This window comes from Pleurodeles waltl, chromosome 11, assembly GCF_031143425.1.
Source record: "Pleurodeles waltl isolate 20211129_DDA chromosome 11, aPleWal1.hap1.20221129, whole genome shotgun sequence".
NCBI lineage: Eukaryota > Metazoa > Chordata > Amphibia > Caudata > Salamandridae > Pleurodeles > Pleurodeles waltl.
Window position 1 is genome coordinate 621,784,924 of NC_090450.1, and position 24,483 is coordinate 621,809,406.

The window sequence follows — 24,483 nt, forward strand, 5'->3', positions numbered from 1 at the left end:
AAATATATATATACACCATTAACAAAATATACACCAAGCATAGTAGTCCAGGTAGTGCTCCAATTAAGTCAGTGGAACACTGGGCCCACACGGTATGGGCGAGGCCCACACAAGATCCCTGACCATGATGGAGAGAACACTGCAGGGGCATCAGAGAGCAACTAAACAGGCACCTCAGGGGGAGGGATTTGGAGGGGCACCTCAGCCGGTTGAGTGCACGAGGCCAAATCCACAAGAGGGCCACATGCCCACTGTTCCATCCTGGGGAGTGCAAAGCCACAGTCTCTCAAGTCTCTACAGTGGGTGGGTTGCCCAGTGTTCAATCCTGGGGAGTGCAAAGCCACAGTCTCTCAATTCTATACAGTGGGTGGGTTGCCCACTGTTCCATCCTGGGGAGTGCAAAGCCACAGTCTCTCAAGTGGATAACAGTCTCCACTGGTTCTGGAGGGGGCATGGTGCCCATAGTGCTTCATCCTGCTAAGGACAGAGGTAGTGGATGGATCTCTCCACTGGTTCTTGAGGGGGCATGGTGCCCAGAGTGCTTCATCCTGCTAAGGACAGAGGTAGTGTATGGATCTCTCCACTGGTTCTGGAGGGGGGCATGGTTCCCAGAGTGCTTCATTCTGCCCGTGACGGACTCAGTAGCATCAGTGCCCTTGGAGCTCATGGGCCAGAGTTGCTTGAGACGGCGGTGCCCTGTTCAGCGGTGCTTGAGATTGCGGTGCCCTGTTCAGCGGTGCTTGAGACGGCAGTGCCCTGTTCAGCGGTGCTTGAGACGGCGGTGCCCTGTTCAGCGGTGCTTGGAGCGGCGGGCTCCTTTGCAGTGAGTCAGCTGCTGGTGGTCCTACATGGCCCAGCGGGGCTTGTGCTGGCGGTCCTCTCTAACCCAGCGAGGGCTTGTGGTGGTGGTCCTCTCTGTCCCAGCGGGGCTTGTGCTGGTGGTTCTCTCTAGCCCAGTGGGGCTTGTGCTGGCGGTCCTCTCTGTCCCCCACCCCGACCCCGAGTCCTTTCCCTACACCCCCCACCACCCGTGCCACCCCCAAAGGTGGCAGAACCCCCCTCCCCACCCCTACTCCCAACATTACATTACACATACACACCCGACATGCACGCAGGCACCACCAACACACATACACGAACACACACCAACATACATGCCAACTGCCACCCACACAGTCATACGCACACACCCACATTCAGACATACACGCACACATCCATACAGACATACATACATACAGACAGACACGCACTCATTTCCAAACACATAACACCCCGCAATCATACACGCACTCACACACCCCCTCTACATACACAGACGCACACCCCCATGCACGCACACAACACACAACACCCCCCCACCCCTCTCCCCTAACGAACGATCAACTTACCTGGTCCGTTGATCCTCCAGGAGGGGACGGGATCCATGGGGGCTGCTTCGCCGCCACCACACCGTCAACAGAACACCGCCACACCGAATCACAGGACGTGATTCGGTGGGCGGTGTTCTGTTGACGTGGCGGTGAAATGGGAGCAACCTCCACTTCCCCGCCGCCCGCCAGTATGGCTGCTGGCAGCTCTCCATCCAAAAAAGGACGGAGGGCTGCCAGCAGTCATAATACGCTGAGCGGAAAACCGCCACCACTGGCGGTCTTCAGCACGGCGGTCTTCCGGTGGTCTTTCCACAAGACCGCCGAGGGCAAAATGACCCCCATAGTTTATTATCTTTCTGTATTAAAGGGTTTTCTGCAGCTGCTGCTGGCGGGGTGGGAGGATGCTCCTCCGTCCTAGCAGCAGAGGAGCCGACCCTGCCTAAATCTTATCTGGACTGTTTTTTTCTCTTTTAACTATGTAGCAAGACTCTTTACCAGCCAGTTTAGAGGTTAGTTCTCATTAATTTCACTGTACTCAGTGTTCCCCCTTTATTGGTTCCACAGCCTTATAAACTGGTCATAACCCTTCATTCTCTTACCACGCTTCATTTTCATCCATATATAACCACCCCTAATGGACTCCGCGAATTCCCTCCCTACCCACTATGACCATAATGCTGTGCAGTACAATCTGAAGCATAGGATAGACCATATTGAAGTGCAATTCCCTTACTTACAAGATATTCTTGGGTGTAATACCAACCCCGCTCCACAACCCCCACCAATGTCCTGCTTCTTACAAGTAAAACATTTGAATGTTAATCTCTGGCAAACCGATTTTGCCCAAACCACCCCAATTTAAGAGGGAATTGGGATATCTGGTGTCCCTGTCGAATTTAAATTAGTTTTTCTAAATATTTTATTAACTCTGCAGGAAAGGGTAGTCCCTGAAAGCCAGTGCCAGTGCCAGTTGTATTTAGATCTTATTGGGAAGGCAAAGATCTCATATAGCAGTATGTATATAGTCTAATGTTCTGTTGAATGAGCCAAGTGCTCAAATAGCAGCAGTGGTTTATAAAGAATTATTACCTTAGGGCCCATATAACGCCACTTATGAGATGCTGGAAGGTAAGTATTATACTTCTATTTGCAGCTAACAGAAGTCTTTATTTTACAAACATGGCTGTAGGCACAGTTAAAAGGCTACCATCCTACCATTTACTATGTGCCTTACAAATATCTTGTACAATCATCAGGGGCCCTTGAGGGAACAAAGAGGCCCTATCTTCTTTGTTTCCTTCTCCAACTACGAGACAGAAAGGCTGTAGTTTGGGAAAAGAGCATCATTATGTGACTGCACTATCCTCAATACCCCCGTCTGTTTCCTGTTGAAATCGCAGCAGGAGGAAGATGCCGTGGTGGGGGAAAGGTGGCTGTGCTTACAAAGCCCATTGCATCATTGGCAGCTCAAGGCTAGGCCCTGGCAAAATATGTGTTAAGTCACCACATCTAAACATGATTTCAGCAAATGTGCATTACTTTTGTCATACAAAATTCCTGAAATTTTGAAAACTTTATTATAAGTGCATTGGAAACAAAGTGAAAGACAGAATGCGAGTGACTGATAATTGTGTAGCTTGTATTTATTTTTAGTTTTTTTGCTTATGCACACTGAGCCACTGAAACCAAGCACTATCTTAGTGATGAACCCTATTAAGGATGAAACCAGCCTTGAATTGCTTACATTCCTATTCAGATAGGACCTGATCTGGCAGTTCAGGATGGACTATCCCCAGTGGAGCAGAGTCATGACTGATTTGCATATGGCTGGCTCCAAAATGAGGTGGCATGGTGTGCAGAACAACGATGGATGGGGATGCAGCCCCGGGTAATCACAAATGGCTGTGATTAGTTCCAGCATTCCATCCATCACTTTTTTGTATTATTCTGTGTGGCACACTAAATGGGATGGGTATTGTAGTGGCTTGAATGTTTTAGGCCAGAACCTTTTTGTCTCCAAACAGACTCTGTACCAGTGTGATGTAATTGCTAGAATGGAATGGTAGCTTGGTTTAGAATGTTGGAGTTCACCTGTACATGCAGAAGAATAAAGGCGTGTAATATGCAGCTCCATTTGTGGCGTAGTCATTGGTGGGTACACAGGCTGTGGGAGAACGCTACAACTGATGACAAGATAGGGATAAGTAACCCTGGATGTCATTTCACCAAAATGCCAAGGGTGGCAGAGGTGACATCACACACCCTTTAACCTTCACTTTCACATGCACACACATTCACAAATCAAGGAGGCTGGAATCCCAACAGACATCCATAAGCAGGAGCTTTGGGTGAGCTGCTGCTCTATTGCAGACACTGGTCTTGCCCCCCTGAGGCCAGGGGTCGCAAAGGAATTGCCAGTGGTCACAAGGGGCATGCCATGGATCGCAGTTGCGACCCCTTGTAACCTCTAAGTAATGTCCATGTAAGCAACCTGAAGTAGAAAATGCTGTCCTAGAAAGTTTTCCATGGTCCAAATAAACTGCTCATGTGTGCTACGTTTGCCTTCTTTGAAGTGCTGAGTCGATGGTTGGCATATGTGGAGTCAAAGTGCAACTCCAGCTGGTGTGAAGCATATGAACAAAAGAAAGCTTCACTAAGAAAGCTTCACATCGTTGATGAATAAGCTATGCCAAAGAACCTACTAAAAGGTATCACGCTACAACGCAAAATAAAGTTATACATAGTATGGAGCATTAACGCTGAAGGTGGATACAACCAGTTTTACAAAGTGTAGTTGAAGATAATCATTCTACTAATAATGCTGCGAACAGAAGTGCTGCAAGGCGGGGTTCAAGAAGTGCTCAGGGTTGTGCTTACTAAGCTGTTCAGACCCGAAGCAGTTACTCCTCACGCTGCCGAGTGGGGCTCAGAACAATTTCATAGGTCCTCAAAGAGCAAAGAGTTGAAGGCAACAGTCGGCTTTGTGAAATTTTAAGATGACAGCTAAGAGAGAAGACACCATTCCAATTAATGTTGAGGGTGATCCTGAGACTCAGACGTCAGAAGAAATTAAAGAAACTTTGAACAAACATGATCATCCTACAGCATCAGGGAGCATGCTACTCTCAAGGCCAGTAAGTTCCACACGCGTCTACAAGACTGTTGCCTTCCTGAAAATACCACCACCTTTTGATACTGCCAAAAAGCAAAATATTGGCAATAGATGGACTGCTTGGATAGAGACATTTGAAATTTTCATTGATGCGCTTGAAGAAACTGATACCAGGAAGATGATCAAAAATCATGCGGTTGATGATGTAAGAGATATCATAAAGAAAAATGCCCAAAACTGATGAAGTCATGTACCATCAGCTTAAAAATGCTCTGAATCTCAAGTACAATTCAGTTGCCATTGTTGATTATGAACAATACGTTTTCAGTCAAGAACGTCAAAGAGTTGGTGAATCAATTAATGAATTTGTGAAAAGACTCAATGCAGTCATAAAACACTGTAGGTTCAGTGTATTTAATTATGAAAAATCTATGGTGGTCATTACAACCCTGGCGGTCGGTGTTAAAGCGGCGGTAAGACCGCCAACAGGCTGGCGGTAAAAACTTTGCAATTACGACCGTAGCAGAAACCGCCAACAAAGACAGCCACTTTCACACTCTGACCTTCATGGCGGAACAAACAAACAGCGTGGCTGTCACCGCCAACAGACAGGCGGAGGATAAAGTACCGCCCACAGTATCACAACCTACCAATCCACCACCTTTTCCGGGGGGGATTCACCGCGGATAAAAATACGGCGGAAACATGATTCTGAAGGGAAAACACTCACCTCTACACGCCCCACGAGGAATCAGGACACCATGGAGCCGGAACTCCAAATTCTCCCTGCGATAGTCTTCCTGCTCCTCTACCAGTAGCACGAACACCTGCGGCGAAGACCACGGTGAGTACTGCACCTAAGACACAGGGGAGGAGGGAGGGAAAAAACAGGGACACACACACGCAACACGCAACACCCCCACCCCCACCCTCACCCACGACAACACACACACTAATACAGCATGATACATTATAGTTACACCCCCCAATCCCCCCCGAAGAATGCAAAGACAAAAGAAAATGAGTGGAACCATTGTAATATATTAAAAGCAAGTAGGCAAAAATATATTTATACACCATTACCAAAATATACACCAAGCATAGTAGTCCAGGTAGTGCTCCAATTAAGTCAGTGGAACACTGGGCCCACACAGTATGGGCGAGGCCCACACAAGATCCCTGACCATGATGGAGAGAACACTGCAGGGGCATCAGAGAGCAACTAAACAGGCACCTCAGTGGGAGGGAAATGGAGGGGCACCTCAGCTGGTTGAGTCCACGAGGCCAAATCCACAAGAGGGCCACATGCCCACTATTACATCCTGGGGAGTGCAAAGCCACAGTCCCTCAAGTCTCTACAGTGGGTGGGTTGCCCACTGTTCAATCCTGGGGAGTGCAAAGACACAGTCTCTCAATTCTATACAGTGGGTGAGTTGCCCACTGTTCCATCCTGGGGAGTGTAAAGCCACAGTCTGTCAAGTCTCTACAGTGGGTGGGTTGCCCACTGCCATATCCTGGGGAGTGCAAAGCCACAGTCTCTCACGTCTCTACAATGGGTTGGTTGCCCACTGTTCAATCCTGGGGAGTGCAAAGCCACAGTCTCTCAAGTCTATAAAGTGGGTGGGTTGCCCACTGTTCCATCCTTGGGAGTGCAAAGCCACAGTCTCTCAAGTCTCTACAGTGGGTGGGTTGCACACTGCCATATCCTGGGGAGTGCAAAGCCACAGTCTCTCAAGTCTCTACAGTGGGCGGGTTACCCACTGTTCCATCCTGGGGAGTGCAAAGCCACAGTCTCTCAAGTGGATAACAGTCTCCACTGGTTCTGGAGGGGGCATGGTGCCCATAGTGCTTCATCCCGCTAAGGACAGAGGTAGTGGATGGATCTCTCCACTGGTTCTGGAGGGGGCATGGTGCCCAGAGTGCTTCATCCTGCTAAGGACAGAGGTAGGTTATGGATCTCTCCACTGGTTCTGGAGGGGGCATGGTGCCCAGAGTGCTTCATTCTGCCCGTGACGGACTCAGTAGCATCAGTGCCCTTGGCGCTCATGGGCCAGCGTTGCTTGAGACGGCGGTGCCCTGTTCAGCGGTGCTTGAGATTGCGGTGCCCTGTTCAGTGGTGCTTGAGAAGGCAGTGCCCTGTTTAGCGGTGCTTGAGACGGCGGTGCCCTGTTCAGCGGTGCTTGGAGCGGCGGGCTCCTTTGCAGTGAGTCAGCTGCTGGTGGTCCTTGATGGCCCAGCGGGGCTTGTGCTGGCGGTCCTCTCTAACCCAGCGGGGGCTTGTGGTGGTGGTCCTCTCTGTCCCAGCGGGGCTTGTGCTGGCGGTTCTCTCTAGCCCAGTGGAGCTTGTGCTGGCGGTCCTCTCTGTCCCAGCGGGGCTTGTGCTGGCAGTCCTTCATGGCCCAGCGGGGCTTGTGCTGGCGGTCTTCTCTGTCCCAGCGGGGCTTGTGCTGGTGGTCCTTCATGGCCCAGCGGGGCTTGTGCTGGCGGTCCTCTCTAGCCCAGTGGGGCTTGTGCTGGCGGTCCTCTCTAGCCCAGCGGGGCTTGTGCTGCCGGTCCTCTCTGTCCCAGCGGGGCTTGTGTTGGCGGTCCTTCATGGCCCAGCGGGGCTTGTGCTGGCGGTCCTCTCTGTCCCAGCGGGGATGACGGCTGTGGCCTCCTGGGCAGCGGGAATGATGGCGGTGGTCTCCTGGGCAGCTGGGCTGGTGCTGGCGGTGGCCTCCTGGGCAGCTGAACTGGTGCTGGCAGTGGCCTCCTGGGCAGCAGGTCTGGTGCTGGCGGTGGCCTTCTGGGCAGCAGGGCTGGTGCTGGCGGTGGCCTCCTGGGCAGCAGGGCTGGTGCTGGCCTCCTGGGCAGCAGGGATGATGGCGGTTTTCTCTGCCGTGCTGCTCTTCCCAGACTTGCTGAATTTTTTGTGCCCCTTCCCCACCTTGGAAGGTGTCGCAGCTGACTGCACACTCCCACATGTACCCCTGGGAGCGGCTTTGGTGGCTGGAGTCTTCCCCCTCTCCTGCCGGACACTGGCCAACTTCTGATGCTTGACAGGTGGGGGACTGTCTGTGCTGTGGCTCCGTGCCACACTGGCTGCCCTGGTGGCCGGTGCACTCCAGATTCTGGTGACTACAGGCACCACTGGTCCCAGAGATGTTGTGGCTGAGGTGCTAGTTCGGGACCTAGGAGACGGACGGGGTTGGGGAGATGTGGGAAAGAGGTCAAGGTTGGACAGGAAACGTTTTTTGGAGACACTGGGACGGGTAGCTGGAGGGGGTTTGGGAGTGGAGGAAGAGGTTGTGGTTGTAGGAGGTGTTCGTTTGCTGACTTTGGGTGAAGGTGCATGGCTGTTGGGTGGGTGTGTGCCTGCGTTTGTGTATCTTGGGAGGGGGTGTCACAGACACACTGGGAGAGGACACAGGGGACGTGTGAATGGTAGTGGGGTGGTGACTGCACATGAGTGGGGTGTGGTGGTGGGTGTGCTGGTGATGGTAGTAGTGGCTGTAGAGGTAGTGCATGCAGGTGTGAGTGTAGACGAGACTGGGAGGGAGGAGGGAGACAAGGAGGAGGTGGACACAGTGGAGGCAGTGGATGTTGGTGTGTCTGCATGTGTGTGATGCTTGCGTGAGTGCCTGTGGGATGTGTGGTGCTTATGTTTGCCTGAGCTTCCCTTCTGTGTTGACGTGTGTGCATGCTGGTCTAGAGGTGTGCTTGGGATAGGCTGGGGTACAGGGGATTGGGTCTGGGTGGAGGAAGTTGGAGGGAGGAGGCTAGAGACAGGGACAATGGCTGCCATCAGTGCTGAGGCCAGAGTCTGAAAAGCTCGCTGAAGGGCCACCTGACCAGAATGAATGCCCTCCAGGAATGCATTAGTTTGTTGCAACTGCCTTTCTACACCCTGGATGGCATTCAAAATGGTAGACTGCCCAACAGTGAGGGACCTGAGGAGGTCAATGGCCTCCTCACTGAGGGCAGCAGGGGTGACAGGGGCAAGGCCTGAGGTGCCTGGGGCGAAGGTGATGCCCACCCTCCCCGGTGAGCGGGCACTGGGCAAAGGCTGAGGGGCTGCTGGGAGGGCGGTGCTGGAAGGGGGGTGGAGGCTGTACCTGTAGATGGGGGGGGGGCACAGATGTTGCCACCACCACAAGGAGCTCCCATCAGAGGACGAGTCCGTGTCACTGGTCTGAGCTCCTGTCCCCACCGTGGAGCTCCCCTCGCCCTCTGTCCCACTGGTGAAGTCTGATTCCGTAGTGTGGCCCTCCATGGCCATGTGGGATGCAGCCCCCTCGTGGTGCCAGTGCTCCTCTGCCTGATGATGCTAATGCACACAAGAACAGGGAGACCACAACAAGGAGGGGGACGACAGAAGAAAGACATGTTGAGTGCATGCATTACCGCTACCGTTGGCGGACATGAAAGACACACAAGCCCCCTGCACTAGGCCGCGCTCTTGGGCTCCACTGTTCAATTCCTGGGAAATGGCCTACTAGGCTATGGACGACACCTGCACACATGGATGACACAGGGGCATGACTAGGTGTAGTTGGCACTCTACAGAGGTGCAGTGGGGTGCCACATGGCCTGCCTTATGGAGGGACCTTGCCTATGGAACTCGCCCTGGCCCAGGGAAACCTTCAGCCCTACTCCATCACCCAGACCCCTCCACTGAGCGCAAAATCATCAGAATGAGAGTGTACTCACCCCTTTGTGGCTGCTGTGATGCCCTCAAGCGCCCATCCAACTCCTGGTACGCCACCGCCAGGATCCTGAACATCAGGGGGTCATGGTGCGACCGGCACCCCTCCCACGTTGGGAGGCCATCCCCAGCTGAGCCTCCGCCGTCTTCTTGCTCCAGCGGCGAATGTCCTCCTATCTTTTCCAGCAGTGGGTGCTCCGTCTGTGGTAGACCCCCAGGGTCCGGACGTCCTTGGCGATGGCACGCCAAATATATTTTTTCTGGTGGGCGCTGACCTACAGGAATTGTACAGGGGGAAGAGAAACTTATTACCAACTGCACCATCACAGTCATTGGCCCCATCCCTACCCTTGGCATGTGGCACATGCACTCACTGTGGCACGCACGCCTCAATCTCCCCCCCCATCTTTCATCCACTCCACTCCACACAGGCATAACCCATACAGCATGTTCCCAGAGTACCTACCTGTTTGTCTGGAGGACCGTAGAGTAGCGTGTACTGGTGGAGGACCCCATCCACGAGTTTCTCCAACTCCTCCGATGTGAAGGCAGGGGCCCTTTCCCCAGACACTCGAGCCATTGTCTCTTCCAGACCGAGGTCACAGCAGCACTTGCAGTGTAGGTCCTCTCCTGTCGAAGATCAGGTATCGAGTGATTGAAGTGATAGAAAATGGCGGTCACGTCCGTGGCGGTGCGTACCATCACTGCCGGCGTACATCGTCATTGGCTCCTGGGACCCATTGGGTCCAATGTTAATCAATGCAGCATTGCGTCGCGGTCTTCGACCGCCTACCGCGACAGTGTACAACGCCAGCGCAGTTACCTCACATCCCATTGTCCCACTTTACAGGTCAGGCAGCCGCCATTTCAGGGGCCCACATGGCTTCCTTTTCAAGTGCGTCACACATACCTAGGCCTAGACTCAACACACATACAGGCCACTTTTTAGATTATGATTGGTGTTCTTTGTAAGCTGTGTGTACGTACCTCTGAGTTGTTTGACTCTGGGCTCGCTGTTGTCCTTCAAAGGCACCGTCCGCTGGATCATGTAAGGAGATGGCGGCACCCTCCGGTGTACCGACCGTTGGTGGACCTGACAACAATGGAGGAAAGACATGTGATCATCACATACAGGCTTGACCGTGCCACAATCCAGGAACTGTGTACCCAGTTGGAGCCAGACCTGATGTCAGCTATCCGCCATCCCACAGGAATCCCCCCTCAAGTGCAGGTGCTGTCAGTGCTCCATTTCTTTACAAGTGGGTCATTTCAAACTACAGTGGCCATAGCATCAGGGATGTCCCAGCCTATGTTTTCCAACGTGTTGCACAGAGTGTTGTCTGCCCTGCTGAAACACATGCGGACTAACATCGTTTTCCCTCAGGTGGAGGATTTGCCTACAGTGAAAGGTGATTTCTGTGCCCTGGGACATATCCCCAACATCATAGGTGCCATTGATGGGACACATGTGGCTTTGGTAACCCCACAGGAGTGAACAGGTGTACAGAAACCGGAAGAGTTATCATTCGATGAATGTACAGATGGTATGTTTGGCCAACCAGTACATCTCCCATGTGAATGCCAAGTTCCCTGGCACAGTGCATGACGCCTACATCCTGTGGAATAGCAGCATCCCTTGTGTGATGGGTCAACTCCAGAGGCACCGTGTGCGGCTATTAGGTGAGCACCTGGAAGCTAGTCAGTGGGAATGGTTGTCTGGGTCTGGGGATATCCCTACAGGTTAGTGTGTGTCTAACAGTTGTCCCTCGCCATTTGCAGGTGACTCTGGTTACCCCAACCTGTCATGGCTACTGACCCCAGTGAGGAATCCCAGGACAAGGGCAGAGGAACGCTACAATGAGGCCGATGGGCGAACTAGGATGGTGATCGAGCGGACCTTCGGCCTCCTGAAGGCCAGGCTCAGGTGCCTCCATATGACAGGTGGATCCCTATTCTACTCACCAAAGAAGGTGTGACAGATCATTGTGGCCTGCTGTATGCTTCACAACTTGGCTTTGCGACGACAGGTGCCTTTTCTGCAGGAGGATGGTCCAGATGGCGGTGTTGTTGCAGCTGTGGACAGTGGCCTGTGGACAGTGAAGACGAGGAAGCAGAAGAAGAAGACATGGACAACAGGGACTCAGTGATCAAGCAATATTTCCAGTGAAACACAGGTAAGAATACAAACCTGCCTACTACATGTACTTTAACACTGCTACCTCTCTACTGTCTGTTGTTTTCACCCAGTGGATGGTCACTGAGTTGTCACTTTCCCTTACGATTTCACAGATGTGGGTCCCACAGGGTGACATCTACTTTGATTCCTCATGGACTGGAGCTGTGTGACATAGGTATGTTGACATTACAAATGAAAGAGCTTTTTGCCACAGTAATTGCTAATACAGTATTCTGAAATCACAGACTGACTCCAGATTGTTTTGTGCTTTAAGGGAGTTTATTTAAGTGCTCAAAATTGGAGGGGGTAGCAAAATGGTGAGGGGTGATGGTGGAGGAATGTCCATGGCAGAGTCCAGTCTATTAGTCTCACAGGTGCATTGCCCAAATGGGCATAGGAAGTGGAGCTGGGGCAGTTTATGGAAGGACAGGGTGACAAAGTGGGACAGTAGGATGACAATCAGGGTGGTCTCATTTCTTGGCGGGGTCTTGGCATTCTTCTCTGTCTTTGTCCTGGATCTCAGAGACCGTTTGCGAGGTGGTTCTCCCTCTGCAGGGGGTGGGGTGCAGGTGTGGTGGTCCTGTGGTGGTGCCTCCTGTCCACTAGCGCTGGCGGAGGTGGTGGGCATCTCATCGTCCAGGCTAGTGTCAGGGGCCCCTTGTGGTGCCACAGTGTCCCTCCTGGTGTTGAGTACTTCCTTCAGCACCCCTACGATAGTGCCCAGGGTGGAATTGATGGTTCTGAGTTCCTCCCTGAAGCCCAAATACTGTTCCTCCTGCAGGCGCTGGGTCTCCTGAAACTTGGCCAGTACCGTTGCCATCGTCTCCTGGGAGTGGTGGTAGGCTCCCATGATGTTGGAGAGGGCCTTGTGGAGAGTGGGTTCCCTGGTCCTGTCCGCTCCCTGTCGCACAGCAGCCCTCCCAGTTCCCCTGTGTTCCTGGGCCTCCGTCCCCTGGACCGTATGCCCACTACCACTGCCCCCAGGTCCCTGTTGTTGTTGGGGTGGCGGGTTAGCCTGGGTTCCCTGTAGTGATGGACACACTGCTGATTGACATGTCCTGGGGACGGAGGCATGGGCCCGCTGGGTGGGTGCTGTGCTGGTGTTTCCAGAGGGGGGAAGCTCTGTGGTGGCCTGTGACTGGGTGAGGGGAACTGACTGTCCTGAGGTCCCCGATGGGCCGGGCTGGTCATCTAGATCCAGTTGGACAGAGGTGCTGTCATCACTGTGGGCCCCTTCTGTTGGTGGTGTGGACATGTGTGGACCCTCCTGTCCGGTGATGTTGTGTAGGGGTCCTGCAGGGGTATGTTTATTACATCTGTGTGTGGCATGGTGTGCAATGGGTGGGTGACCATGTACCCCAGTGCTTGCATTCCTGTGTGGGACCTAGTGTAATGATGTTTTAGGGGGGGTGTATGGGTATGTGCAGTGGTCATGCTTTAGTGATGGGTATCCATGCTTTGTTGTTGCATGCAGGGCTTGGGGTTAGGATGTGTGGTTTGTGATGTTGGCATATTTGTGAGGAGTTGGAGTGATGGGGGTGAGGGTGAGGGTGGGGGTATGTGCTGGAATGCAGGTAGGGTGGGGGATGTACTACTTAAGATTTGACTTACCAGAGTCCATTCCTCCACCTACTCCTGCGAGGCCCTCAGGATGCAGAATTGCCAAGACCTGCCCCTCCCATGTTGTTAGTTGTGGGGGAGGAGGTGGGGGTCCACCCCCAGTCCGCTGAACCGCAAGGTGGTGTCTTGAGGCCACGAAACACACCTTCCCCCGTAGGTCGTTCCACCTCTTCCTGATGTCCTCCTGAATTGTTGGGTGCTGTCCCACTGCGTTGACCCTGTCCACTATTCTTCGCCATAGCTCCATCTTCCTTGCAATTGAGGTGTGCTGCACCTGTGATCCGAATAGCTGTGGCTCTACCCGGATGATTTCCTCCACCATGACCCTGACCTCCTCCTCCGAGAACCTGGGGTGTCTTTGCTGTGCCATGGGGTGGTGTACGTGATGTGTGGGGTGGTGTGTAGGGTGATAAGTGTGCTGATATGTAGTGGTGTGTAGTGTGAGGTGCGTGGAAGTTATGTGGGTGATGGTGTTGTGTGCCTGTGGATGCTAGTATTGTTGATGGTGGTGTCTCTCTCTGGCCTTCGTTCGTGATTTTTGGCCGTAGGGGTTTGTGGGTGATGTGGGTGTGTGTTTTATATTGTATTGGGTGTGTGGGATTGGCGTGTGTATGTGTATCAAGTGTGTGTATTTTAAATTGTCCAATGTGGCTGTGTTTCGTAAAAGGGTATATATTTTGAGCGCGGCGGTGTGTACCGCCAATGGAATACCGCAGTTGAAAGACTGCTGCGTGGATTCGTTTGTCGTGATAGTGTGGGCGTATTTCTGTTGGCGTGGCGGTGGAGGATTTGTTTTCACCAGTTTATCACTGACCTTTGGTGTGGCGGACTCATGTGGGTGTCTGAATGTTGGCGGATTCCGTGCTGTGGGTCATAATAGCTGTGGCAGTTTTCTGCTGCCACGTGGTGTGTTGGCGGTCTTCTGCACGGCGGTATGCGGCTTTTACCGCCAATGTTGTAATGACCACCTATGTATCTTAGAGTTATTGATGGATGCTTGTCCAATCCATTCAGAAGACGAATGTTGAGAGAAATTCTTAGTCTGGAGCAAGTGCAGATGACTGCCAGTACTGAGGGATGTGCTGAGAGACAAGCTGCTGACATGGAGGCCGGAGGTGCCCAGAAAGAGTTAGTCATGAGAGTGAAAAGTAATCAAAGAACAGGACTGAAGGACACAAAATGATGTCTACACATAAAAAGAAGATGTGTTTTAGATGTGGACTTTCGTTTCCACAGAAAGGAAAGTGTCCAGCCATTAGAAAGATTTGTAAAGGTTGTGGGAAAGAGACTTTGTGTAAAGCAAAGGAAAACGTCACTGCATCAGAGCGTGAAGACAAAATTGTTGTCAGAACGTTCGGGAAGCAACGTTCAACACACACCCACAAGGCCAAGCAGAGACATCAGATGAGGCCAATAGATACTAAACAAAGCTGATCCTCATCTAAATCATCGTCAAAAAGTTATTCTGCCTCAATAAAAAGTGAAAGTGAACAAAGTGATGGTGCTATGTCGATATTTACCTGAGGAAAATGTGCTCATATTGGACTGGTCGCATGCGAAGAAAATGTCAGTAAAAAAAAAGTCAACATGCCAAAGCAGCCAAATCATACAAACACATTCCAAAGATTACATTGAAAATAAATGGTTGATTAATACCTTTCATTATTGACAGTGGTGTATCGATAAATAATAAGAGAAATACAATGAACTGTCCCTAACACCAAGGCTTACAGTGTTGAAAACCGAAGTATGTACTTGACCTGCATCTATGCCCATGAAGAGTCAAAGTTCATTTGTAGTGACAATGAAATATAAGAAAAGGAAGGTACAAGCACCGATCCATGTGCTTCAAGGTACAGTGCCAAGTGCCTGTCTACTCAGTTTCAACACGGCTGGTGATATGGGACTGATTTCTATAATTTGCAAACAAGAATGATCATCATGACATAGTAAGTGGATTCCCTTTGTTGTTTCATGGTTTAAGAAAGCTAAAGACAATGAAAGTCAACTTCCATATTGATGAGGTTGCTAAGAGACATAGACAAATTACTTTTCATTTACAAGAAGCCGTTGAAGGAAAACTTGAATCGTTACTTAAGCATGACATTATTGAACCTTTCACTTGTCCAACACCACGCGTTTTTCCCATTGCAGTAGTGCCTAAAAAAGACAGTGAAGAAGCTGTGCTCATATGCGTTAACATACGTCAGGCAAACAAAGCAATTGAATGAGAACAACATCCAGGGCCACATATTGCTGACATGATAACGCAATTGAATGGTGCCAAGGTCTTTTCTTGACTTGATTTAAATAAAGGTTGTCATCAGTTGGAGCTGAAGAAAGCTGAAGGTCTTTTACAACCTTTTCTTCTCATGTTGGCGTATTTAGATACACAAGACTTAGGCCCTCATTATGACACTGGCGGTAAATCATGCTTACCGCCACGGTGACGGCGGCCAACATACCGCTGCAGTGGCGAATATCTGTTCGCCATATTATGACACACACACACCAATCTGACTGAATACAGCCACATACACAAATGCGCCAGCCCAAAGGTCAGAGGAAAAGTGGCAGTCCCAACACCTATACCGTTACGCCAACAAAACAACGCCCTTCACAGTATGACCCACGAATAACCACGGCGGACATTCAACGGCGTTAAACCAGTGGCTCTGAAAATGGACACCCACATACAAAACAACACTACATTGGCCAATACTAAAAACACACACCTGACACTCATACACACACCACACCCACACACCCGTAGCACTATAAAACACACACCCACATTACCCACAACCCTTTACAAATACAAATTATTGCCACCAGACTGACACCAAGACCACTGCGACAACTAGACACACACACCACTTACACCCATACATTCCTCACGTACCCCACATCACACACCCCACCACATTACCCAACACACTTTCACCACTACACACCACACAACACCCATGTCGCCACAAAAGCACCCAGTTTCACTGATGAGGAGTTGCGGGTCATGGTGGAGGGAATTGTCAGGGTAGAAGCACAGCTCTTTGGAGCACAGGTCCAGCAAATATCCATTGCAAGGAAGATGGAGCTATGGTGGAGAATTGTGGACCGGGTGAACGCCATAGGACAACATCCAAGAACAAGGGACGACATCAGGAAGAGGTGGAATGACATATAGGGGAAGGTACGTTCCATAACAGCAAGGCACCAGCTCGCCATACAGAGGACTGGCAGTGGACCCCTCCTCCTCCCCCACAATTCACAGCATAGGAGGAGCAAGTCTTTGCAATACTGCATCCTGAGTGACTCGCTGTGGTAGCTGGATGACTTGACACTAGTAAGTCAACATTTACCACTTATCACACCCCATACCTACATGCCATCTCACATTCTCACCCACAATCCCATCATTTCAACACATCCCACATACTGCACCTACACATATTACTAACCCCAATGCCAAGCCCTGTATGCTATACCAATGCATGGACAGCCCTCCCAGCCCTGCATGAACACCCATCACTAAAGCATGCACAGCATAGGAAAACTAACAATCCCACAATACATCACCATACACAAGCTAAAGGTGGCAGGGCAACACCAACGACAGAGGGTAATTAGGGATGTACAATATGTCACAGACATGAAGCATAATACATCACTTACATCCCCACAGGTGCCCCAGCCAATGTCAGCAGAGAGGAGGTGCCACGACTATCCAGTCCCCCAACAGAAGATGCCCCCAGTGATGACAGTAACTCTGGACTTCAGGATCTGTACCAACAACCTGGCCCATCAGGGACCACTGGACAGCCGGTCACCCCAGTCCACTCACACATAGTCCACCACAGAGCCTCCCCCATCAGTATCCAACACCACAGCACCCACCCAGCATACTCACACCTCTGTCCACAGGACACGTCAATCAGCAGTGTGCCCACCTGTACAGGGACCCCAGTCCACACTTCATATCCAAGACAATCAGGGACCTGGGGTCAGTGGCAGTGGGCACACCGTTCAGGGGGCAGAGGCACAGGCCATAAAGGATACTGGGAGGACTGATGTGCCCCAGGAGGAAAATAGCTATAAAGGGGTCCCCTAATAGAATGAGCGTAGCTCGAACAGGGAAATACTCAATGTTGGAAAAACTACTAGACGAGCTACAATGATAGGCCCGAAGATATAATAATCCTCAGGAATAGATCACTGTGACTACAAATAATTAATTAAGGATGATAAGCTAGAACCTACCAATGACACATGATACTAAGCTGCTGGACATCGATAGAAAATAACAAATGAGATTATTCTATCACAAAATCATATATTTTTATTAAACAATTTTCCAGGCATAAAATACGTGGAAAACATATGACAAGGTGAGTCAAAAAGGGATAAAATACCTAACTCAGACAAACCACACTCGGACTAAATAACATGAACAGTAACAAGAATACAAGAATGAAAATCTGCATGAATGTGCTGAAATTAACCTAATAACACAGATAAACTGAAAAACACATACTATAATAACAAATCAACACAGTGAGAAAACATGATAAAGAAGAAATACACAAATAGTCAATATTTTGATACAAAAATGATCTATACTGGGAGGAAAACAATAATATTGTTGCTCTGTCAGAGAGGTACCGTAGGGACCAAAGGCCCTATCGATGTCCAGCAGCTTAGTATCATGTGTCATTGGTAGGTTCTAGCTTATCATCCTTAATTAATTATTTGTATTCACGGTGATCTATTCCTGAGGATTATTATATCTTCGGGCCTATCATTGTAGCTCGTCTAGTAGTTTTTCCTACAGTGCGCCAGGAGGAAGACAGGACCAGGGAACCGACTCTCTAGGAGGCACTCTCCGAGATCCTGGGAGCCTACCAATATTCCCAGGACACGATGGGCCAGATCCTTGACAACGCACAGGAGAACAGGCGGCTGCAGAAGGGACAGTATCAGGGGATCAGGGAGGACTTGCAGGCCATTAACACCACCCTGATCTCCATAGCAGGGGTTCTGGCAGACATGGCCAACATCACGAAGGAGGCAACAGCATGGCAGCGGGCCCCTAACACTAGCCAGTCAATTGACCAGCCCTCCACCTCCACTGCAGCTAGTGGGCAGGAAGCTTCGGCCACAGGACCAACAGGCCACCAGCAATCCTCCCCCTGCAGGAGGTGAACCACCCTGCAAACATTCCCTGCGAGCCAGACAGAAGCAAGAGACACTTGCCAAGACCACCACCAGGAAGTAAGATTCTCCTGATTGTTCCCCTTGTGTCCCACACAATCACCTTGTCCACTCTGAACTGCCTTTGCTCCCCTTCCCATGGCCACTTGTACAATGGACCTGTGATAAAAACAGACTGGAACAGTAACCTGGACTCTCCTCCATCATCACCCCATTCCTTTGCACTTTCCCCTCAATTTTTTAGCTCTACAATAAACACCCTTGAACACAACTTGACTACTAGTGTTTTATGTTTTGAAAATGTGCCCTTATGGAAACAGTCACATCTAGTGCAAATTATCTGAACACTGTGAGAGCATAGAAATAATGACCAGTAGCTGTAGTCTTCACATCAGTGCATAGTTGTTATATCACCAACATCTGTAAAATGACAAGCCATAGGTGACAGTAAGTTGAGATGCACGGAAAGTTAATGCCATCATGCTAAAGCCACACAGAGTACACCAATAGTCATAAGAATGCTCAGTTGCCCTGTCTCCCCTTTGTGTCATTGGAAGGATAACAGATGTTCTGTTGTCCTCATCCTCAGCCTCTTCATTCTCACTGTCCTCAGGGTCTACCTCTGCTACGGGGCATCTCCAGTCTCCTCCTCCTGCAGAAAAGGTACATGGCGTCTGAGGGCCAGGTTGTGCTACATGCAGCATGCCACTACTATCTGGCAGACCTTCTCAGGTGAGTTTCACAGGAATCCACTTGTCAGGTGGAGGCACCTGAAACTGGCCTTCAGGAGCACGAAGGTCCTCTCGATGATCCGTCTGGTTCACCTATGTGCCTCATTATAACATTCCTCAGCCCCTGTCCTGACATTCCTCACAGGGGTCAGCAGCCATGATAGGTTTGGGTACCCAGAGTCACCTGCAAGTATTGAGGGACCACATTTAGCCTCACACAATTCTATTGGGGGAACACCTGAAGGCATACACTAACATACAGAGGGTGGGGACCGAGGCTCATCTATTAGCCACACCCTGTGCCTCTGTAGTTGGGCCATCGCATTTGGGATGCTGCTATTCATCAGAACAAAGGCATCATGTACCGACCCAGGATACTTAACATTGACTTGGGAGATGTACTGGTCTGCCAGGCACACCATCTGCACATTCAGTGAGTGGAAACTCTTACGATTCCTGAACACCTGTTCATTCTGGCAGGGGGGAACAAACACAATATGTGTCCCGTTAATCAGCCCAATAATATTGGGGATATGTCCCATTGCATAGAATACCTCCTTTACAGTGGCCAATTCTTCCACCTGGGGGAAGAAATATAGCTGCACATGTGTTTTACCAGGGCAGACAACACTCTTCCCAGCACGATTGAGAACATTGGCTGTGACATTCCTGCTGCCAAGCCCAATGTCACTTGGAAAGAACCAGTTGCCAAGAAATGGAGCACTTATAGCACTTGCACAAGAGTGGGGATCCCTGTCGGATGACGGACAGATGAGATCAGGTCTGGTTCCAATTGGGCACACAGCTCTGTGATTGTGGACCTGTCCAGTATAGGTGAGTATAATGTGCCTGTCCTCCAGAGTAGCCAAGTCCATGAGGGGTCTGTACACAGGGGTATGTCTCAACCTCCTATTCATCTGCAGCGGTAGGTATCTAAGGGACACAAGAGTGAGTAGGCTGTCACAATTGGAACAATGGAACCACAACTTCTGTGTCCATGGTGCATTTATGTAATGGGACAGTGTGAATGGCAAGGTATGTGCCAATCTAATCTGTGACGCAGTTAATGTCGATATGACCATTGTCCCACCCCCCCCAAAATGGCAACCGTCTGTCCTGTATGTAGGGACAGGTGGAAGTGAGCTAACTCCGCTGACGTTGGGCATCGTGGCAGAAGGTGGTCTTGCACTGCCGTGCGATTCCTCATTGGATAATGTGGGGCTCTAAGGTGTACAGTGGCCAATAGGGATCTGTGCTGGCGCTGACGGTGTACACCGCCACGGATGTGACTGCCATTTTCTATCTCATTCCACACCTGTTTCCTGACCTTCAACAGGAGAACACCTACACTGTGTGTGCTGCTGTGACCTGTGTCTGGACCCCACCATGGCCCGTGTGACTGGGGAAAGGGCCCCTGCCTTTACTTCGGAGGAGTTGGAGCAACTGGTGGATGGGGTCCTACCCCAGTACGGACTGCTGTATGGGCCTCCAGACCAACAGGTGAGTACACATTAGGCACGATGCATGTGGGAAGAATGCATAGAGATGTGTGTGCAGGCATTGTGTCATCAGGGTGGGGGGAATTGTCTTGTGGTGGTGTACATGGTGTGCGCCGGGTGATGTGTGTGCCGATGGTGATGGAAACAGGAATGGTGGGCCATTTGTGTGACAGGCTGGACTGTTTGTTTAATGGTTTTCTCCTGTCTGTATTGCCTCTGCAGGTCAGTGCCCATCAAAAGAAGGGATTATGGCATGCCATCGCCAAGGATGTGCGGACCCTGGGGGTCTATGGCAGGCAGAGCACCCACTGTCAGAAACGGTGGGAGGACCTGAGATGCTGGGCATCGAAGTCTGCAGAGGCCCAGCTGGGGATTGCCTCTCAACGAGGAAGGGGTGCCCTTCGGAACCTGCCTCCCTGACAGCCCACATACTGGTGGTGGCCTACCCAGAGCTGGCTGGGCGTTTGAGGGAATCACAGCAGCCACAAGGGGGTGAGTACAGTGGGTATTATCCCAAAAATTGGCAGGTGGATTGGGATCCGGGTGGTGGATGTGAGTTAGTGGGTGCCCCTAAGGCCAGGCCAGACATTGCAGAGTGGGTCAACTCTAGGGTAATGGGTGAATGGCAAATGCAGGTAACCTAGTTTGTTAGCATTCCATTTCAGGCAGGGCTTCGTGGGTACCAGGAGGGGTGCTGTTGGAGGTGTGTGGCCCTTATCTTGGCTTAGTATCTAGCCATATCACTGGCAGTGCAATGCATAGTGCTTAAGCCTGTTCTCTGTGTGTGACGGTGCTGTGTGTTCCAACTGTGGTGTTGGTGCAGTCATTGCCCCAGTGTTTCCTTTTTCTCTCTCCCCCCCTTTGTGTTCTGTCATCCTGTCCTTGTGTGCATTAGCATCATCTGGTCGAGGAGCACGGGCACTGACGAAAGAGGGAGCTGCATCCTACAGGACCCAGGAGGCAGAGTCCACCGATGCCGAGGGAACCAGTGGGACGGAAGGTGAGGGGAGCACAACAGCAGAGACATGAGGTGACAACACAGACTCAGATACCTCCTTCGATGGGAGCTCCCTGGTGGACACCTTTGTGACCACCCCAGATGCAGGTACAGCCGCCACCCCTGTACCAGCACTGCCCTCCCAGTAGCCCCTCAGCAGGTTGCCCGTGCCTGCTCACCCTGGAGGGTGGGTATCTACTTTGCTCCAGGCACCTCAGGCCCTGCCCCAGTGAGCCCTGCTGCCCTGAGTGAGGAGGCTATTGACCTCCTGAGATCTATCTCTGTAGGGCAGTCAACCATTATGAATGCCATCCAGGGGGTTGGCATCCCAGATGCAGCAGTGCAATGCATTGCTGGAGGGCATCCATGGTGGATTGGCGACCCAATAGAGATCAATTCAGGCTCTGGCCTCCTCTCCGATGGTAGCCATTGTCCCTGTATCCACCGTCCCCCCTCCAACTACCACTTCCCAGTCCCATTCTCCTCAACCCCATCCATCCCATGCACAGATACTGATGAACATGCACACAAGACAACACCCAAGAGTGGCACAGGCAAACACAGGCACCACACTTCATCCCACAATCATTCACGCAAACCCCAGACAGTTGCAAAAACAACAACATCCACTTCCTCCACTGTCTCCCCCTCCTCTTCCTCCTCCCAGTCACATCCACACTCACACCTGCATGCACTGCACCAACATCCATCAACAGCCTCACCACATCAAGCAGCACACACACCTCACTAACAGACACCTCCACAACATCCCTGCATGCTCCCCCTGTGTCCTCTCCCACCCTGTCTGCCCCCCCAAAGGACAAAACCACAAGCACCCACACACCCAACAGCCATCCACCTCACATCATCATACTGCCCATGCACATGCACCCAAATCCAGCAGACATATACCTCCTACAACCACTCCCTCAACCTCCACTCCCATCCCTCCTCCCGCCCCACCATCGCTAAAAAGCTTTTCTTTGCCCAACTTGACCCCTTCCCTCCTCCTCAGAGCAAGATCCCAACAACCCAGCCCAGCACCTCAGCCAAACAGTCCACGCGGACAGTGGTGGCACCACCTAGTCGTGGTGGATAGGATACCACACCTACAGCCAAGAAGGGGAAGGAGCCTGCACCTCCATCCAAGAAGGGGAAGGAGCCTGCACCTCCAACCAAGAAGGAGAAGGAGCCTGCACCTCCAGCCAAGATGGGGAAGGAGCCTGCACCTCCAGCCAAGAAGGGGAAGGAGCCTGCATCTCCAGCCAGGAAGGGGAAGGAGCCTGCACCTCCTGCTTTGAAGGGCAAGGAGCCCTCGACTCCTGCCCAGAAGGCTTAGGAACACAGACAACCTGCCATGAAGGGGAAGAAGCTATCAACCCCTGCCAGGAAGGGAAAGGATTCCACACCCTATGTCATGGAGAGGACAAAGCACTCTACTCCAGCAGAGGCTGTCAGGGTGACACCTCCACCACCACCAGTGGTCACGGGGCCCCCACCACCAGCTGAGGAAGTGCAGCCATTACCACCTGCAGAGGCTGCCCAGAAGGCACCTCCATCAGCCACAACAGTGCAGCCATCACCACCCGCAAGGGCTGCTCAGGAGGCTCCTCCATCTGCCACAACAGTGTAGCCATCAACACCAGCGGGAGCCAAGTAGGCCACCCTCCAGGGGCTTCTGTATGAACAGCCCCCCTCCAGAAACAGTCACCCATTCCAGAGACTATGGCCTTGCACTCCCCAGGACAGAGAATTGGGCATGGAGCCCCCTCTGGAACCAATGGGAAAGTCACCCACTCCAGAGACTGTGGCCTTGTACTCCCTAGGACATAGAAATGGCCATGGAGCCTCCTCCAGAACCAGTGGCAAAGTCACGCACTCCAGAGACTGTGGCCTTGCACTCCCCAGGACAGAGAACTGGGCATGTAGCCCCCTCCAGAACTAGTGGGAAAGTCACCCTCTCCAGAGACTGTGGCCTTGCACTCCCCAGGACAGAGAAATGGGCATGGAATCCCCTCCAGAACCAATGAGCTTGTTCCCGACTTCGGCTGAGGTGCCATCCACCCCCCATTCCCTTGAGGTGCCTGCCCACTTGCAAACTGATGCCCCAGCAGAGTTCTATCTGGATGAAGTCAGGATTCGAGTTGGGCCTTGGACTATGCCCTGTGGCCATGTGGGCACTTTGAAAATTGGATTGGGCAGTGTCCCTTTGTGTACATTTGTACACATCTGTTTCACAGACAATTGGATTATTTATTAGCTGTTGATATTAAAACATTCACCTTGGTGCATTCCTGTTGTCTTTTAATTGTTCTGCCGTGTATCGGGTGCAAATTGTTTTTCGCAAGCAGTTGGTTGTGTGTATGGTGTATGTGTGTTGGGTGTGTGTGTGTCACTCTCATTTTCCTCCCTCCCTCCCTTGTGTGCTAGACAGCTGTACTCACCGTCGTCGTCTTCATTGGTGTTGGTGTTCCAGGTGGAGCATAACGTAGAAGATCATCAGAAAAACTTGCAGTTCGGGTTCCATGGCGGCGATGTTCTTGTGTCTCCGATGGTCAGTATTTTCTCTTCTGCGATACATTTCCACCAGGCTTTTGATGTGTTGGTACTGCCCTGGAAAACGTGGCGGATTGTAGGGTCTTAATATGGTGGGTGGTACTTTGTCTTCCGCCTGGTTGGTGACGGCTACCGCCATGGTGAGTGTTGTGTCCGCCTTGGTGGTTGGTGTGGTACATTGGACATGGTCATAATTTGGCGATAGTTACTGCCAGCTGGTGGTATTACCGCCACTTTATCACTCACCGCCAGGATCATAATGAGGGCCTTAGTTTTGGTGTTTTATAAGCTGCAGAACTTTTTCAAGATGTCATTCAAAGTATCATACAGCCTGTTGTGAATGCATTCAATTATAGCAATGACATATTAGTTTTCAGAGCTACACAGAAGGAGCATGATAGAGCGCTCACAAACGTATGTAAATTAATCAGTGATGCAGGTTTGCCTTTGAATGTAGACAAGTGTGAGTTCAGCAAGACAAAACTGAAATTCTTTGGCATATCTTTTCTGATGGAGGTATGACTCCTG